Here is an 11,080-nt window from a genome sequence, read left to right as displayed (position 1 = left end):
AAAGAGATGACACCTGTAAGGACAGTAACTGGGTAGGGATCCTGGTCATATCACATGTTCTTACTCATTCCATCCAGTTAGGAGCTCTCACTGAACCAAATCATTAGCCTAGAGCTTCTTAAATACAAGGTTCAGAACAATGAAGCCAAGTGGCCTCTTCAAGAAAGAACAAAAATGACCAATAATCTCCAAGAGAACTGACTCATTTGTAAGAAAGAATCACAGCATTTTCTTACTTGCCTGGTTGTAAGTCAAGCAGAAATTCAGAAGTGAGAGTTACATCTTTTATTTCTGTGCCCTTGATTTACAAAGGGTGAGCACTAGACTGCACTAAGAAGGTCATGGTACTTGAGAAGAATAAGGGATTGAGAATGCAAGTTAGCTGTAGGGTGAAGATAAGATTCATATTATGTATCAAAGGCCACTGACAGACCTTCAATTAAAGGCAAGCTGGGGCTCTTATCTTCAGTCCCAACAATCATGCCTCCTGCCATGCCACACATGGATCAGATCCCAATTGTGATCTATCGCTGGTACAAGGGGAGCCCAGAATCATGATCCTGGATTCCTGCTGCACTGGCAAGTAGCAAGCCGGGTGCCTGTTGTGCCCATGGCTCAGTGCCAGTCAGTTGATTAATACTCCTAGCCTCAAGGGCAGCCTTAGTGCATGATGGGAGCCTGCCACAAAGTTATTATACCAAGTTATTTTGTGTAATAATTTCTGTCTTATTCCTTGTTTTATCATGCCATTAATTGCCTGAATATACGGCCAGGTTCCTATTTAATGTAGGGCACTTGTGGACTTTAGGCTGTCACTTTCCTGCTGAAAGGAATACTCTTCCCGCAACCAATCTTCCTTTTAAGTACCAGACAGAATTATGAGCCCAATCCTGCCATCACAGAAAAAAGTTTTATTGGGCTAGATAAAGTCAGCAGAACTGCACAGATACACAACAGTCTGGTATCCCAGCAATCACACTGGGTGTTTTGTATAAAGAAAGCCTGAGTGATCAGACCTTGCTGCTCTATGCAGCTGTTTCATGAACTGAACCCTGAGCACTTACAAAGTGACTTTCAGATATCTCTTAAGCACAAAGAATAACAAGGCCCTCAGGCTTGTCAGAAGTTTCATAGGGAAGGAGTAAAAAGCAATGCTGGGAAAAGGAGAGGTTCACACAAAGATCTTTCAATTAACTGACCTTAACTAGGAAAGCAAAAGTGGAGTTTAAAAAAAAGTAAGCAGCATGTCGTTGCACTTGTATTTGCTGAATAGATAGTCCATGTGATGAGTCTCTTCCTGGCTGTGCCTTAAGCTGTCCTTGAAAAATGCTTTTCTGCCTTCAAGTGCTTTAAGAGTTGTTTGTACACTGACTTCTAAATTAGTCAGAATTACTGGACTGCATCAAATTTCCTGTATTTAAGATGTGATTTTTCACAACTGCACAATTAAAAGATTCTTACAAAAAAAGTTGCTGGCCCACTAAATGACAAATTAAATTTGCAATTTGGCTTTCCAAATGAAAATGTGCACTAGAGAAAAGTAGAGCTTTCAGTGACTAATGCGTACTTAAACCCAGTATTATTTTCCTTTGCAAACAACAGTAAACCACAAATCTTAATCATAAATTATTTCATTGCTGAATGGGCAGAGGACTCAGTGCTGCAGAAACATAGCTGCTGCTCAGACAGAAATTCAAATTCTACAGTTTGAAAATGCAAGCCCTGAAGGAGTCTCTCCAGAGTTTTGGTTAGAAAAAAGCATGTATTCAGCTCTCAGACAGTAGGAAAGTGTTAGCTTTAATTTGCTGGCAAATTCCCAGTGTGAAGAGTTTATTATTATTTATATTTCAGTAGAGCACAGAGATCTCAAGCAGCACCAGGGATCCACTGTGCCAAGGCTGATGTAAACATAAAGAGATGTGGGATAAAACTGGTTAAAACCTCCAAGTGATTTACAAGCCTAAGTCCTATTGGTGAGTTACACAGCCACATAATAGCCTGGGTCATATTAAAGTCAAAGGGACTTAGGATCTGAAGAACCCTTCTCATTTGAAAAATCAGACGAAGGCTCCTAAGTCACTGAGGTGCTTTTTGCAAATTTTTCCCATTGTCCAAACCCGCTGCATATGTAATCCCTTGTGCCCAGTCTTTCAAAGACTGGTTTGCAGGAGTCACGTTTCTCATGTGGAAAATCTCATCAGACTATTCAACAGAAAAGTGTATGCCTTGGCTCAGCCCAGCCTCGAGAATGTCTACATTCTCATTTAATGCCTTCCTGGAATCTCTGGGGGTACTTTCTAAGCTTGATGTGCCAGGTGACAGCATATGGTCAGCCCACTCTGGAGAAGAGCAACTGGGACCAGTATAACAGGATGAACCAGGGTTGCAAGATGGGGCCAAGACAGAAGGAGGAGGAGAGAGACAAAGGTCAAGTCTCAACAGGAAAACTACTGTGTCATAGCAGCCCCCTCAAGAATAGCACTGATCCACCTATGCAGCCTCCTAATCCAGGAGTGGTTGGGCTCATTAGCACGGGGGTGGGCTAACTGAACCTGTCACTCTGAAGTCTGTTTGTCCTGCCTGGATTCACAACTTCTGATGTAGGAGAAAGCTCTGCCAGAGCAAAACAGCATGTCTGAGGGCACCCCTTCCACATATGATAACTTGAGAGAACCAGGGAAGGGTGGGAATGAGAAGGGACAGAGTCAGGGGATCTAGGACAGCTGAACCCATCACTCTGAGCCACCACATTTGGTTCCAGATGAAAGAACTTACCCCTTGGGCCTGAGATACTCTAGAGCTGCCTGATATGGACCAGGGACCTTCCTTTCTTACAGGCTGATGATCCCCCACCCCAGCCATTTTTCTTCTTTTACTGTTGCTCACCTCAAGAAGCAAGAGCCAGCATCTCTTTGAGTGGCTCTGTACACCTGATTCCCTTGGGCTTGTTTTGCCTGAATCACTGACATCTCCCCAGAGTAAATGAAAATGCTGCTGCGCCCAGGCAAAGGTGCTGGAGCTCTCACTGCAGTAATAAAGACAACCCTGTTTTGATTGCTGTTAAATAACCCTGACTCTCTGGCTGGAACACAGAGGCTGTTTGAAGAGTGGCTCGTGACTGTATGGCACTTCATTTAGGAGAAGCATATAAGTTGTGGGAGCTAGGCATGAGCTTCAAAAGGAAATAAGCGGTAGCAGGGCAGCCTCCTCTGGACAAAGCAGTTGCCAAGGGGGAAAGAACAACTTTGGGATGATCAAGACACATCTGTGGCATGGAAGCAGTGTCTTCTTGACTGCTTGCTGGATGTTAGTGGATCCTATGTATTACCAGAGGGATAACATGAGTGTCAGCCATGGTTGCTAAAATACTCTCCCTCGAACAGTGACTGCCTTCCAACCTCCTTTCCTCATATCCACTCCTACCTTCAGCACCAAGTTAATATTTTAACTCAAAAGAAACACTGCCTTGAATTCCTCAATTCCTGCTTCATGTGCCTGGTTAAGAGATCAGCCTCTGGGAACTGACTGCATCCTTGCTGAGTGATCACAGATATGTCTGAAAAGGAGCATGCACAAGGCTGTCCAAAGCCATTGCTTCCCTTGCCATTACCAACCAGGAAAAAGCCTCATTTCTCCTGATTCAATACAACATTTCCTTGCGAGCACTACCTCCCAGTGTGCTTCCATACTAGTGTCACTCTGCCCTTCTGAGTGTAAACAATTCACCAGTTTCTAAATGCTGCTATCCTGCCTTAAGATTAAAGCCTTTATAATTTCACACTGCCCTTCCTGCAGCCTGACAGCAGCATCAAGGATCCAGATTAAGGGAAAATTCACACTGCGCAGTCAAGTATCCCTAGGCAAAATTAAAGCTGTCCATGTAGCCTCACCTCCCTTTGTAAATATACTTTTCAATATACAAGTTTTTAATCAAATTGTTTGTGCGCTATCTCAAACAACATAACATGCTATATAAAATACAAACTGTTCAGATCATCCAGCTAACATTTTTTGCATGTTGTGAAAATGGGAAAGACCCTGAAAGGAATTTGTGTGCAATGTCATATACCATAAAAGACTTTTATTGCACACTGCTAGGCATAAACCATTATAAGTAATGGTCTGAGTCCTATAGCACAGAGAGGACATCACAAAGATCAAGAGCCACTCTATAAGATGGCATTAAAATGTATCTTAGGAGAAGTCTATGCCTTGGAAAGCTTCAAACAGTTAACACAGATGGATGGTGGAAGGAAGGAAATATTGGACCCATTTTACAGATAGGGAACAGCAAAGATGACCTGAGCAGGGTGCAGGGCCCGAGGCAAATCAGCCTGTGTGGGGCCCTACCCCAGGACACAAAGAAGCCAATGGCGGATTCGGCAGCAGGGTGAGCAGGGAACCAAGCAGCCAGATGTGAAGCTGGCGGCATCTGCCCTGCTCTGCGGGGCCCCCTAAAGCACAGGGCCTGGGGCGGTCACCCCTATTTGCCCCATCCCTAGGGACAGCTCTGGGAAACAGAGCCATTAGCCCTCTCCCTGTCACAGAGGGTGTCCATGGCAGAAGGAGAAATTAATTTCCCTCCTCCTGAGTCAAGTGCAAGGCTGTAACAGCACAGCCACCTTCCTCAAATAGTGCACAAGAAGACAGAAGTAAAGGGAAAGTCTTCAGGCATCAATTGCCCACTTACACAGATGGGAGGAAGCAGAGGGCAGCTGTGGCCTGAAATGGAAGTTGCCTGCTGCTGGGTGAGATCAGATGTCTCAGGGCTAATCACAGCATTCAGTGGAGGGACAGTCTAATCCAGGGGCGGGCAATTATTTTGGGCAGAGGGCTGCTTACTAAGTTTCAGCAAGCCATCGAGGGCCGCATAACAGGCAGCTCAGGGCAGATTAATATTAATTTTCTAAATTTTTCAGGGGCCCCGCGGGCTGGATATAATGGCCTGGTGGGCCGCATCTGGCCCTTGGGCCACATTTTGCCCACCCCTGGTCTAGTCTTCCCCAACTTGGGCTGCTGACCTCAGGCCCTAGAAAACAGTGAGCTTTGCTCCCTCTCACAAGAGAACACAATGCTACCCCTGGCCGCTCCCCTCCCTTCTTCCTAGGCATAAGCCAGCATCAAATCAGCCAGCTTGGCTTCCTTCCTTTCCTCCCAGTCAGACAGCACAAGTCATAATCAGGCAAGAGCCCAAATGCTCAGTTTCTGGACCCTTGCAGATCAGTATTCCACAAGGCCAGTTCCCCATCTTCTCCCCTGCTGCCCTGTGCTTTCTGGGTAATGCAGCCAACCCAGAGCAGGCTGAGAATCAATCTGGACCATCTATGACATGCAGGTCCTACATTCATGTTGCTTCCCCCAATCACTGCAACTGGGTTTCCTACAGTGTAATGGCAAGTGTTGCTATGATTCTGTCTAGGCAGATGCAACAGATGTAAGCCCACCTATATGGAAACCTTGGGGGAGCAGTTATGGCCCCCGAGTCAGGCTGATATTTCTGCAGCTCTTTGTTACAATTTGTTTCTGCACTGCCTACCATTGGGGCATTATGAAAGATGTCCAGATACATTATGAATGAACAAAGCTGATTCTTGCCTGGGTGATGGGTCTGCTTTCAGATGAACCAGAAGGCTCTTTTTCTTCTTTTAGGATTTTCTAGTCCCAAAAATGCACCTTCAGCATTCTGCCCTCCTTGCCTATCAGCAAGGGACTGATAAGCACAGCCACCTCTATTGGAGTTCTGTGACCCAGGAACACTCTGCATCAAGCAGAGCTCAAGCATTTGCTAATTTGCTCTTAAATAAAACATGACATCAGGGCAGAGCAGGGAGAGAGCTTAGAAACGGCAGTCCTGCTGCACTCAGCCATCGGATTCCCTGTCTGTACATCAGGGAGCAGTGGGTGAAATCCTGGGCCATACAATTCCGTGATGACTGCAACAGGTTAGGGTGCTAAACAATTAAACAAGTTTGGTTGGTACTCCATTTAGTCAGTGGAGTAGGCAGCAACCTCCCATGAAGAATGACAGACTAACTCCATCCTGTGAAGGAGCTGCTCTCCTCTGAGCCAGAACAGGCTGGTCCAAAGGTCAGGGCAAAGCTGGGAACAAAACCTGGCATCATATTCCTGCTGGACAGGACTGGATCAGGTGGCAGCAGAGACGTATGGATAGTGTGACCCCAGGCATCCTGGCCCTTAGCTTGGGAGATGGCAAAGAGCAGGTGCCTTGCAGAATGCAGTAACTACTGACACCTAAGCCAGTGGTTCCCAATTTGTGCTATGTGTACCACCGGTGTTACGCAGACAACCTGTCAGTGGTACATTAACAGATTTATTATAATTATTTTTTATGACAAAATTTGCTAGTGGTACTTGAGGCTGAACTGCAAAATTTGCTGGTGGTACTTACAGTTGTATCATTTTAAATTGGTGGTACACAATCTGTCAGAGTTTGGGAACCACTGACCTAGGCCATTTGTAGACATGCTCGGCCTTTTATAAACCGTGTTAACTGATTCGCATCACACAGTTCAAATCAAATTTCAGTTCAAATTAAGGATTAATAGACAATCGTTGACCATCAAGGCAGGGGGGCCCCTTAACAGCAGTTGGAAGTAATTTGGAGGTGATAATAAGCCTGCTTAAATTCTGCTACATTGTTGCAGTTATCTACAAAGTGCTACTCCAGAAGCCCTAATGGACCTGATACTTAGTTATGGCGAGGTGTTGCTGGCACATTTGACTTTGCAAAGGTGTTACTTTGTGTCTCTGTCCTGTTGCAAAAACCCAACTGAGCTTCCGTTGCCAGGATTTATACAGGCATACCTCAGAGATATTGTGGGTTCAGTTCCAGACCACCACAATAAAGCGAATATCGCAATAAAGCAAGTCACATGAATTTTTTGGTTTCCTAGTGCATATAAAAGTTATGTTTACACTATACTGTAGTCTATTAAGTGTGCAATAGCATTATGTCTAAAAAAACAATGTACATACCTTAATTAAAAAATACTTTATTGCTAAAAAATGCTAACCATCATCTGAGCCTTCAGCCAGTCGTAATCTTTTTGCTGGTTGAGGGTCTTGCCTCGATGTTGATGGCTGCTGACTGATCAGGGTGGTGGTTGCTGAAGGTTGGGGTGGCTGTGGCAATTTCTTAAAATAAGACAACAATGAAGGTTGCCACAAACCTTCAATTTGTAAAAAATGTAATATCTGCGAAGCGCAATAAAGCGAAGCGCAATAAAACGAGGTATGCCTGTATTTGCAATGTTTATCTGCGTTCCTAAGGGCATTTTTTTCTAAAAGTAACACCTTGTATACATGTTAATTAATACAGTTTAAATTGCCTAATTTGGATTGCCCTAGTCTGCATTAAATTTAATCATCAGTCAATGAGGAATAGGTCATTTGGGCTCGAGCCAATTTCAATTCAGACTACAGACATCCACGTGTATATAGTGACAGCTGTAGTCTGGATTAAACCTTGAAAAATTTAATGTCTGTAAATGGCATTAAGATTTTCATTATTTTTATAGTCAGGTAGAAAACAGTCACTCTTGATACTGCATCCAACCAAGGCAACTACGTGATCAAAATGTGGCAATGTTCCCCTGCCACAGTTTGAAACTTTGCTAGCAGCTAGAGATGTCACAGGCATATCACATGAAAGGGACTACATTTTAAGTGAGTTACAGTTCCCTCCCCACCTCTGAATGCCTAGCAACATTCCAAAAGTTGGATGTGAAGGCTGGCTTAGCAACTTGCCCCACAGTCTGGGGCAACATCATACAAAATATCATCAGTACTCCTGACCCTTCTACCATATCTTCTCTACGGATGTGGGGCAACTGTGTGCCTGTGCAAGCAGGTGGGTAAATGCCAGATAGCAAGCTGCTGGAAAAGTCCTGCTAGTCAGCTGAAGCGAGGACTTTGGAAAATGCTTCTCTAGGTGTGAGAAGCAGCAGCCATTGGAGAATGCAGTGTGGTGCTGCAGAGATCAATTTGCAGTTTATTCCTGTACCTAAGTGCTGGCTCAGCCACCAAGGTCTCCTCTTGCTCCAGCAGCTCTCCCCTGTCGGGGCATGGCAGAGCTGATATATATCACAGGTAGAATTAAATGCCTAAAAATGCTCAGAGGAGGAGTCCCATCCGAGCTTCTGGAGACAGATTTCCCTCTGTGCTGGCCAGAAACTATCTGTGTTCTCATGTATGCCCCATTTAGTGAAGCAGATGGGATGGAGAAGACACTTAGTGGCATTGATCCCAAAAGCCTATTAACAAAAAGTTTTTTAAAGCAATATCACTTTTAATAGACACCTGAGGACTGCAGAGGAAACAGCATAAAGCAGATACAGCAATGTGTTGAAGTCCTTTGCTCTCTCCAGCCAGCTGTCATGACACTGGCTCTAATACTGGCCACTAGCAATTCCTAGCCCAGCTCTGGAAAGGCTGCATTCTGCAATACTTCCAGCTGTGAAAAAAATATCCCCCATGAGATGACCCTTGAATTTTTTGCCCTGGCTGTCTGGAGGCTGAATGCCTGTACCCTGGGGTTACCTGTCATGGGACGTGAGGGCAGGAAAAAGCTGGAAATGCCATTACAGGAATTCAGGGAACAGGTGAACCTGTCCAAGCCATAGCTGCCTTTCACCTGTGGGTCTGTCACAGTACTGGCAGGTACAGAGTTGCCCTTGCCTCCCCTTGTTGTCTGTTGGCTGTTGCCATCCAGACTAGCTTGTCTTGCTTTCAGTCACATGCTGACAATACTGCACCACAGTCTGTGTCCCAGCCCTGTGGCCTTGCAATGCCTCCCCCTCCCCCCAATTAACATGTACTCTTTGCAGCCTACCCTGCATGGGGCCCTCAGCTGCAACTGCCTTAAGAAAAGTGCAGGACACTCCACTGCATAAGGCATGCAACATCTTGAAGGATCCCGCCTCTTACCCCTAAGTGGAAGAAGCAGGAAGGTTTGGAAAGGAAGAGGGGCTCTAAACCTTGCCAGTGTCCCTTTGGGGAGTGACAGGCAGGAGAAGGAAAATGCTGCCTCCCTAGGTAAAGTTCATAAATGCACAACGCCCTGATTAACACCAAGTGTACATGAGTCCATTATCTCTTTAGCATTTTGATGAGGGATGGAGTCAAAACAGACTGCCCACCTGCCAGCTCCCAAGCTGATCTTTGCTTTGTGCAAAGGGCATCAGGAGCCAATAAATGCAGGTGTCACATGTCCTAATGCCATAAAATAATTCAAGGGACCCGGTCCCTTTTACTTCCACCACAGGTGTAAGCCATATGTCACTGAGCATCTGTGGATCAAGTGTAAGGATGGCAGCTTGTCAACATAGTGACCTCTCCTCCTCTCTGAGCCCTGCATTTGAGGTAATGCTCTTTAAAGGAAAATGGTGACAGGAAGAAGCAGCCAGCAATGCCTCCCAGCAATGCACAAGCAGCAGTCTCTTCCTCCATGGGATTTTTCCCTTCATGTTATTTTCCCTGGCATCATGATCAGATAAAGTAAGAGAGAGTAACAGAACAGCAATATTTGCCTCTAGCTCCCACCTCACCCTCCTTCCATTTCCCTGTTAGGAAAGAAATAAATTTTGCTGAATTGCTATGACTTGGACATAACATAGGAGGGAAAGGCTCTCAGGGAGACAGGACCTAGTATGTGAGTTGAGGAGCTGTTAGGGAGGAGCCTCAGGAGAAGGCTTGAGTCTTGGCACCTAGTAACTGCCAGTTTCTTTGCTAACAAGGGCCAGTTTTAAGTCCCCTGCTCAGCTATGCACAAACCGGCATCTTTACTCAGCCCAGCAGAAATGCTAAGCAGTGAATCCCAAACGGGAGGTGAGCAAGGCCTAGGGATAAAAAGCAGTCACGAGAGCATCACTGCCACAGCCCTGCTGAATCACCCTTGGTGAGAACCCACACCCTCCATCCATGTGTCAGTGAAGAAAGCCACTAGGGACCCGATATCACTATGGAACAGGAAAATCCCACAAGGTCATGGGCTTCTGGACTGAGAGGAAGTGCTGAGAATGGGACCACTCCCAGTGCAGCAAATCACTGGTTCTCAGCCCTTGCTGACAGCACCCTGCCATCAGAAAACAGGGGCTAACAACCTTGGGGGCATAGTGCTCCACTGTCCTACAGCACACATAGACATTCAAACCTGGATCACGTGAGTGTACAACGCTACTCTAAAAGGATGGTGAGCTACAGGGCTATGGAGTTATTAGGCCCCAGGCATCCTGTTACAACCACAGTAAGAAGGTGGTACTAAAACAGCCCGCTAACATTTTACAGTTGCAAAGGGTAGACCCAGGCTGGGAAGCAACAGAAGAACAGTCCCCAAGGAAAGACCTTGCCATCTGAGGTCATGAAAAGGCTTCTAGGTCTCTCTTGAAGAAATGGGAATTTCATTTTTGGCTTTGCCTTAGTCCTTTAACCTGGATCAAGCTGTGCCTTACCTCCTGCCCTGTGCTGTATGTTGGTAAGCAGGTTTCATTCAGAGGTGCATGCTTTCAGGTGTATTTGTGTATTTGGAGTGAGCTTACAGACAGGACTAGAAGGCATGTAGTGCTCTTCCTTCTACGCAAAGTGGCTCCAACAGCCAGCTGACTGATTCATAGGACTTCCAAGTGAGGAAGGAAGGGAAACCCAAGGGACCCTCTGGCATGGGAACCATGGAGCTGACAGACACTGAGTGTTGGGACACTAGCTGTGTTGCTGCCATGGTATGTGGTGAGGCATGAATCCACCACAACACTTTGTGAATGGAAAGCACCAGAGATCCAGCAAGTCAATATTATATATTTCCTTAAGAGGCTACATTCAATAGCAATGCTGGCCAAGTGCCTGCACCACCAGTATAAATACATGAGGTCAAACCCAGGGTCAAGGAGTTTACCTCTGGCACCGTTTAAAAAATTGTTATCCTTCTAGATTTAGGAAGTATGTGACTGCTAAACATCTTTTTCATTTCCTCTCTCTCTCAGTGTCAACACTTTGGATTTCATTACAAGATTTTGGCAAATGCTGACTCTCCGTGCCCCTCAGAAACAGCCCATACTTAAAGACA

This window comes from Gavialis gangeticus, unplaced genomic scaffold, assembly GCF_001723915.1.
Source record: "Gavialis gangeticus isolate Ggan-Ray unplaced genomic scaffold, GavGan_comp1, whole genome shotgun sequence".
Classification (NCBI taxonomy): Eukaryota; Metazoa; Chordata; order Crocodylia; family Gavialidae; genus Gavialis; species Gavialis gangeticus.
This window is presented reverse-complemented; position numbering follows the sequence as displayed.